Below are 7757 nucleotides of genomic sequence, written 5' to 3'. Positions count from 1 at the left end.
TTCCAGCCTCCAGAATGTCTGTTGTCTATAAGCCACCCCATCAGTGATACTTTATATGCAGCCTGAAGAGACTAAGAGAGTTATGGGACTCGGTGCACAGGCTGTGTGCGGAGATAATGGGACCACGAGCCCAGAGTGCTCATCCAGAGCTGGGCACACAACGGGCCCCGACACTGCCAGTGATGGCCTTTGGGTCTCTGGCCATGGGACTCCCCTGAGCCTGAAGCCCCGCCTCCCTGCCCCTGCTCCTGGACTCCCTGTTCCTGAGCATCTCCTCCCCTGGGGCTGCAGTGCCACTCCCTGTCCTTCCCTCTCGATCAATCTCCCTTTTCCTTTTCTCACTTAACAAACAGCTTCTCTTAAAAAGCCATCTGGGAGGATGGATGGCACCAGGCACACTCTGCAGAATAAGTTTTCAGAGAGAAAAGCAGAGAAAATAAAGGCAGAGCACACGACTCCAATCTCACTAGCCCCTTGGAGGAGAACTGCATTTCTGTGTTGGGCACCTCCTGCTCTGCACCCCCTCTGCTCCTGCAACCACGCAGCCTTCCCAGCCTGCTGGGCTCCATCTTCATTTGTCTTTCAGAAGTCCTGCCCCCAATGTCTCCAGCTGATTCCCTCCCTCTGGATAAACTCCCCTCTCTTTCATGAAGGTGGGGGAGAGGCCACAGCGGAAGCTTTCCTAACCTGAGACTCTCCCCTTCTGTGTGAGCACCATCCCACCTCTCCCTCCCTACAGGAGTCCCATGTGAAGGTTATCTTCATCTCAGTGCAGATTTGGGGCCAAGGGGTGGATGCCCAGAGAAGCAGAGATGTGTCCACAGCTGGGATGGATGGGTGGCCCTGGGAAGGGTAATGAGCTTCCATCACTGGAGGTATGCACAGAGGATGGGTGAGCACTTAGCCGAGAGGGTTTAAAAGAGGTGAACTAACAAGAAGCTGGGGGCATGGGCTTTAGAAGCCAAGAGATCTAGGCTGAGTCTTGAGTTGATTGCAAGGTGTCTGACCTTCAGCCATAACCTATACTCACCAAGCCTGGGTTTCTTCAGCTGGAAAATCAGGCAAATTTTCACATCCCAGGGTTGTTATGGAGACAAAAGGACATAATGTGTGCAAAGCACTGAGCACAGAGTGCAGAGTATCATTACCAGGAGGGGGAATTGGCCAGGATTTTGACACTTGAGCAATTTAAGATTCAAAGCTAATGTGATATAAAAAACCAAAATCTCTGAGATTTTATAACTCAATTGCCCTAAGAGGATAAAACTCCATAAGATCCTAAGGCTTCAAGCCAGTGTGGTGGGGTTATTCTTCTCATCGAATGCTTGTAGGAACCTGAGGCTGTGTGATTCCCAGATTCACTCTGTATCCCCCAGTAGCACAGCCTGTCTCAGTACCAGGCAGAAGGTTTGAGGTCTGAGCCATCTCCAGGGGACTCTTCCCTCTCTTCTCCCTTCTTCCCTCTTCCAGCCTTGTGTCTTGGTTACCACCAGCCATATGACTTCTATTCCAGCCCCTTTGCCCAAATCTAGTAACTTTATCTCAGATACACCAGGCCCCTCAGTTTCAGCCCCATGTTCTGTGTTTCCCATCTCCATTCCTGTTCCTCACCCCACTTCGTCTTCCAGGCCAATACTGAAAGTTGAACTTGATGAGTCTTGTTTGAGGCTCCCTCTACTTCCAGTGGAAATCAGCATCCTGCTTCTGAGTGTTTCCAGAGCACTTGGTCTAAACAAGGATCACAGCAGTTATCTGTTTGACTTCCTACCGTGGGGAGGAGACTTGCCCCCTGAGCCTGTGCTCGACCCACCTCTGGGGTCCCTCCAAGAGCCCTCCACAATCTCCCAGAGCACCTCCCACCTCTGTGACCCTCCTCACTCTCTCCTGGTTCTTACACACTGGGGCCTGCTCTGGAATGAATCGTGCCCTCTACCAAGCTCATATATCAAAGCCCTAACTCCCAGTGGGATGCTGTCAGGAGGTGGGACCTTTGAGGGATGATTAGATTTCATGAGGAGGAGCCCCCCCCCCCCCCCCACCGCTACCCGATGGGATTGATGTCCTTTAAAGAAGATGCCGGAGAGCTAGCTCCATCTCTCCTCTAAGCGAGGACACAGTGAGAAGTCACTGTCTGCTGCCCGGAAGCGGGCTGTCACCAGAACCCTGCCATACTGGAACCCTGCTCTCAGACTTCCAGCTTCCAGAACCGTGAGGAGATTCATTTCTGTTGGTTAAGCTCCCCAGTAGTCTGTAGCATTTTGTTCTGGCAGTCTGAACTGATGGAGACGGATTTTCGTACTGAGAAGAGATACTTCATAACAAATACCTAAAGCTGCGGCAGCAGCTTTGGACCTGGGTAATGGGGAGAGGCTAGAAGGGTATTGAGTGTGTGCTAGAAATATGGACATTAACAGGAATGCCGGTGAGGTCTTAGGAAGAAAGAGGAACGTGTTACTAGAAATTGGAGCAGAGGCAACATGGCAAAGAACTTGGCTGAACTGTGTTCTGGTGTTTTGTGGAAGACAGAAGCCGCAAGTGATGAAATCATGTATTCAGCTGAGGAAATTTCTAAGCAAAGTGTTGAAGGAGCAGCTTGGTGTCTCCTGATTGCTTTGAGTGAAATGAGAAAGAGGAGAGATGAATTGAAGAGGGAATTGTTCAGCCAAAAGGAGCCAGAACTTAAAGATTTGGAGTATTCTCAGCCTCTCCATATTGCGGGAAAAAAAAAAAAAAAAAAGAGCGAGAAACTTATTCTGCAGAGAACACAAAAGGTGTGGCTGAACAGTCATTAAAGAGCTCATGGGTGTGAGTCAGGGACTTAAACAGCCGTCTCTGCAGAAGCCTGGCGTGGAGGTGGGACCACACCAGTGGATACACTACCAGCTGCAATCAAGAGACAGAGAAGGTGAGATGGGATGAAGGAAGACTGTCAGATTTCTTGGATTCTATGGGACTGGCCCATAGAGCTGTTCAGCTGTGAACAGGCACCACCTTTCAAGGAGGACCCCCCAAAGGCAATTCAAGGATCATCACGGCTGCCGCTCTGGGTGCAGCCAGAGTGCACAGGCTCAAGAGGCAGGGTTGTTGCTTCTGCCTGGGTTTGAGAGAGTGGGACAGGACCCATGTGGAGAGCTTAGTGCCCGGTGCCCTGTCCAGCAAAGGAATGCGGCCGCCCTACTGAGCTGGGGAGCGACACTGCTACCCCAGTGAACCTGGAGGGCGGATCGTTGAACCAAAGAGCTCTTGACCTCTGTCTTGCTGGGTTTTGGACTCTTGGGACCTGTCACTCTTTCCTTCTTTCCTAGTTCTGCCCTGTGGAATGGGAATGTCAAGTCTAGGCCTACCTCATCACTGTATTTTGGAAGCACTTATCTCTTCTTAATCATAAAGGAAAGCAACCCTGAATATGCATTGGAAGGACTGATGCTAAAGCTGAAGCTCCAATACTTTGGCTACCTGATGTGAAGAACTGACTCACTGGAAAAGATCCTGATGCTGGGAAAGATTGAAGGCAAAAGGAGAAGGGGACGACAGAGGATGAGATGGTTGGATGGCATCACCAACACAATGGACATGAATTTGAACAAGCTCCTGGAGATAGCAAAAGACAGGGAACCCTGGCATGCTGCAATCCATGGGGGTCACAAGGCGTCGGACGCAACTTAGAGACAGAACACCACCACCAAATCTCTTCTCACAGGTTCACAGCTGGAGAGGAATGTTGCCTCTGCATGAATCATACCTCGAATCCCATCCATGTGTGATGTAGGCAATATTTAGATTAGGCTTCAGACTTTAGAGTTGTTGCTGAAAGGAGTTAAGAGGTTGGGAGCTGTTGGGATAGAATTAATGTGGTTTACATTCAAAGTGAAAGTGAAGTCACTCCTCTGACTCTTTGTGACCCTGTGGACTATAGCCTGCCAGGCCTCCATTCATGGGGTTTTCCAGGCAAGAGTACTGGAGTGGGTTGCCATTTCCTTTCTCCAGGGGATTTTCCCCACCCAGGAATCGAACCTGGGTCTCCAGCATTGCAGGCAGATGCTTTACCATCTGAGCCATCAGGGAAGTCAAGAGTGGAAAGCTCTGGGCTGAATTGTGCCCCCTCCACTTATAAGCTGATGTGATGTGATATATGATATGTAATGATATTTGGAGATGGGACCTTTGGGCGGTAATTCAGGTTAGATGAGATCATGAGGGTGGGGCCTTTACAATGGGATCAGTGCCTTTTTCAGAAACACCAGACACCAGAATGAGCTTTCTCTCCCTCTGCCTCATGACCACACAGCAAGCAGACAGAAGAGAGTTCTGCAAGCCAAGAGGGCTCTCATTAGAACCCCACCATGCTGGCATCCTGACCTCAGACATCCCAGCCTCCGGGTCAGGAGAAAATTGATTGCTGCTGTTCAAGCCCCCCAGCTGTGGCGTTTTGCTGTGGCAGCCTGAGCTAAGACAGTGCCCAGCTCCCTGCATCACGCTCCTCTCTCCTCGCTCTCCCTCAGTGAGCTCAGCCCTGCCCGTGGGCCATCTGCGGCGCATGTGCTAACAGCCCCCCTCTACGTGCTGTCACCGCCCAGCCCCTCAGCTGCCATCCGTATCAAGAGTCTCTGATGTCCTCTATGTCCTCATGCTGGACACATGATGCTGAGTTAGACGGGGTGTCCCACTTACTGGACCTTCTCCTCTGGGGTCTCCTGTGGCCTCTGTCCTCTGAGTGGCCCCTTGACATGTTCAAAGTCTCAGCCTTCATCTTCTCCTCAAACCTGGTCCTCCCCACTGTTCCCATCTCAGTGTTGCCCCTGCAGCCCCCACAGACCCACATCAGAAACAAGGGGGGCATTTCTGACTCCTGACACCTCAGGGACCATTGAGTCCTGCCAAGTTTAACTCCTGTAAATTCCTGAGTCCCCAGTCCTTCACATCCACTGTCCCTGCCCCATCTCAGGCCCTGGGCATCTCTGACCAGACCTCTCCCTGACCACACCACTGCCCACCTGGTCCCACATCCCCTCCACTGCTCCATCCTGTGACCCTGAGACGTGAGTAGGGGGCCCATCCTGGAGTCCCATTCTCTTGTGGGGGGGACCCTATTCCTGTCTCCTCCAGCTGTGCCTCTCCCCTCAGGGATGAGAGGGGACAAGGGACAAGCTCCAGTCCCCCAACCCCAGAACTCCCTTCCTGATTGACCTGAACCTGCTTCCAGGGCCTGCGTGGCATTTGAGCCCTCTTCCTGGGTTTGCTCCCTGGATGGTGACCTGCAAGGCCAGCATGCACCCCCTAAACCCCAGAGTGCAACTGTGGGTGGGGAGGTGCAGACAGAGGCTGCAGGCTGGAGTGTTGCGCATTGTGTGTGAGACCGTGGGCCAGCTGAGCCGAGGGAGGGAAGGTTAGCGCTGGCCCAGGTTGGGTCAGGTGTCAGGAGTCAGGGGCCAGCTCTGTCTGCTCTCTGTATGCCAGGACTTGGAAATTTGTGGAGGTAAAAGGAAAAAATTTATTTGATTTGACAGTGTGATAGTTGATTTCTAACTTAGATATTTAGCCCAATGGTCTGTGGGCCTCACCTGTTCTCATGCCCCTGGCTACATATGTTGGGGGTGACCTGCACCCACACCCTGGCTGCCAGACAGTGACGGTCCTAAACCCAGCACAGGCACACTGATCCTCAGCCTAGTGTCCTCACAGCCTTCACATGCCTAGGGACGGGAATAGGTTCCATGAACTGGGACCGAGCCTTATGTGCCATGAAGACCAGCAGGACAAGTGTGCAGTGCCCACATGACATGTCTAATCTAGAATCCACCTGCTGGGGGAGGCAGAGGATGGCAGCGGCACCAGAGGCTTGGCCACTGTCGGGGGCTGTGACTGTCGGGAAGAAGCATCCTCAGGGAGCCAGTACCGATGCTAGGGGACTCTGTGTGCCCTGCACCCTCAAGACCTCAGCTCGCCCATCCAGAAAAGGGGCAGGCGGAGCCCAAGGCCTCTGGGGACCTTTGTAAGCCCAGAGTCCTGGGTGTGCCTTGCTCCCATGCCCCCTGGCAGCCTGTGTCCAGTCCTGACAGCCGTGGTCTCTGATCCCAATGACTCAGGCTCAGCCTTTGCTCCTCTCACCTCTGCTGGCAGGACCTGGGGACAGATGCAGCTGTCTCAAGAGCTTGGGTGACCTGCTCCAGAGTCCCGAAATGGGGAGGGGGCAAGTCCACCTGCGTAGTGGGAACGGTGGTGGAACCCCACCTGGGCTCAGTGGACCCGACTCTAGAGGCTGGAGCCTGGCTGAAGGTCTCTGCTTCAGGCCCTATCTTCCCCAGCCACCTGTTTCCATGGCAACCAGAGCCCTTTGGATGCAGCTGGGCCCCATCATCACTCCACCCTATCCCTGAGGATAGAAGGTGGCTTTATCCTAGGTGAGAAGCTGGGAGGCCATCACAGCTAGGCCCCAGTGGGTGTCGTGGGCTGTGAAATCCACGACCAGGTGAAGGGGTGGCTAGAATCCAGGCATCCTTCACCCCCACTTGTTTCTGAAGCAAATCAGGGATGCTGACGTTTCTGCTTTTTTCTCAGCCTGTGAAGCTGAATGCACTGTCCTCCGCTGAGATGTCAGAGCAGGACTCCCAGGCAGGGCCCAGGTTTAAGCCTGTGCACCGGGGAGGGGTGGATGGGGCCTAGGAGGAAACCTCCTGGCAGGAGTTCTGACACCTGAGGTGGCAGCTGGCAGAGGCCTGGTCCTCCCTGGGCTCAGCCCACTTCCATTCTGGCTGACCCTGCCGTGGTTCCTGCCCACTGGTTCCTACTGATCCCTCCAAGGAGGTGGTGGATCCTGACACGGTCCTGGTGAGGCTCCAGCTTTGAGGGCAGCAGACAGGGGTTCGAATCCAGTTTCCAGCCCCAGGCCTTGCACAAGTCTCTTTCCTTCCTTCCAGACTCAGTTTTGTCATCTGTAAAGTGGGGATGATGAAGCCAGCTAGCAGGGCAGTCATGGTCTCAACAGGGTACCCAGGGACCCTGATCTGAGATCAGTTTTTTTGCAGAAACAAACTCTGCCCTTGGGCACCAGACCTGGGAGACGAGGTGCTTCGGTGCCTAAGAGGGAGAGTCAGTGCATCTCAGGAGCGGCTGCCATGGACAGGGCTCCCACGGAGCACCAGGCCCTGTGCTGAGAGCTGCCCAGCCTCACCCGCGGCACTCCCAGCATCCTTGTGTGCACGTGAGGGTCCGGTGCTCAGAGAGGGCCAGCGCCTGTCTCCAAGATGCACAGGACGGGCAGAGGCAGGAACCAGCTCCCGCCCACCCCAAAGTCAACCCCTCCAGAAGCGCCTGTATGCGCTGCTCCCAGCGCCGCCCTGGCTTAGCCTCTATCATCCCCAGACCCCCACGCTGGCTGATGCTGGCTTTGGACTCAGAACGTGCGCCTTCCTCTGGACTGTCCATTTCCCTGTGGGTTGGTTCCCAGGCCGGGTCTCAGACCAGCGATGTCAGGACATCTGTATTGAGGGCTGTTGACATAGACAATTTTTAGACGCAGTGAAAAGCTGCTCTGAAAGCCGCTTTCTGATGGAAAACAAGAGTGACTGCAGCTTTGGGAGCTGAAAAGGCAGCAGCAGGAGCGGCTGCGTCTTGCACTTGGAGGATGGGGCAGGGTCGAGGGAGGGAACAGGGCCAGCCTTTCATGGATGAAGAGGGGCCTCCCCAGGCAGGTGGGATTTGAGAGCCATCTGGGAGGTCCTTCCTGGCCTTGAAGGATGGCGAATGATGGGGCAAGG

General features: G+C 54.0%; 1 non-coding gene across 1 annotated transcript; it reads right to left on the bottom strand.

Moving 5' to 3' along the window:
• On the bottom strand, window positions 3994-4065 carry TRNAC-GCA. Its single transcript has one exon. It is a non-coding gene; the product is annotated as a tRNA-Cys (tRNA).

Source organism: Capra hircus, chromosome 2 (assembly GCF_001704415.2).
Source record: "Capra hircus breed San Clemente chromosome 2, ASM170441v1, whole genome shotgun sequence".
In the NCBI taxonomy this organism is placed as follows: Eukaryota; Metazoa; Chordata; class Mammalia; order Artiodactyla; family Bovidae; genus Capra; species Capra hircus.
This window is presented reverse-complemented; position numbering and strand designations above follow the sequence as displayed.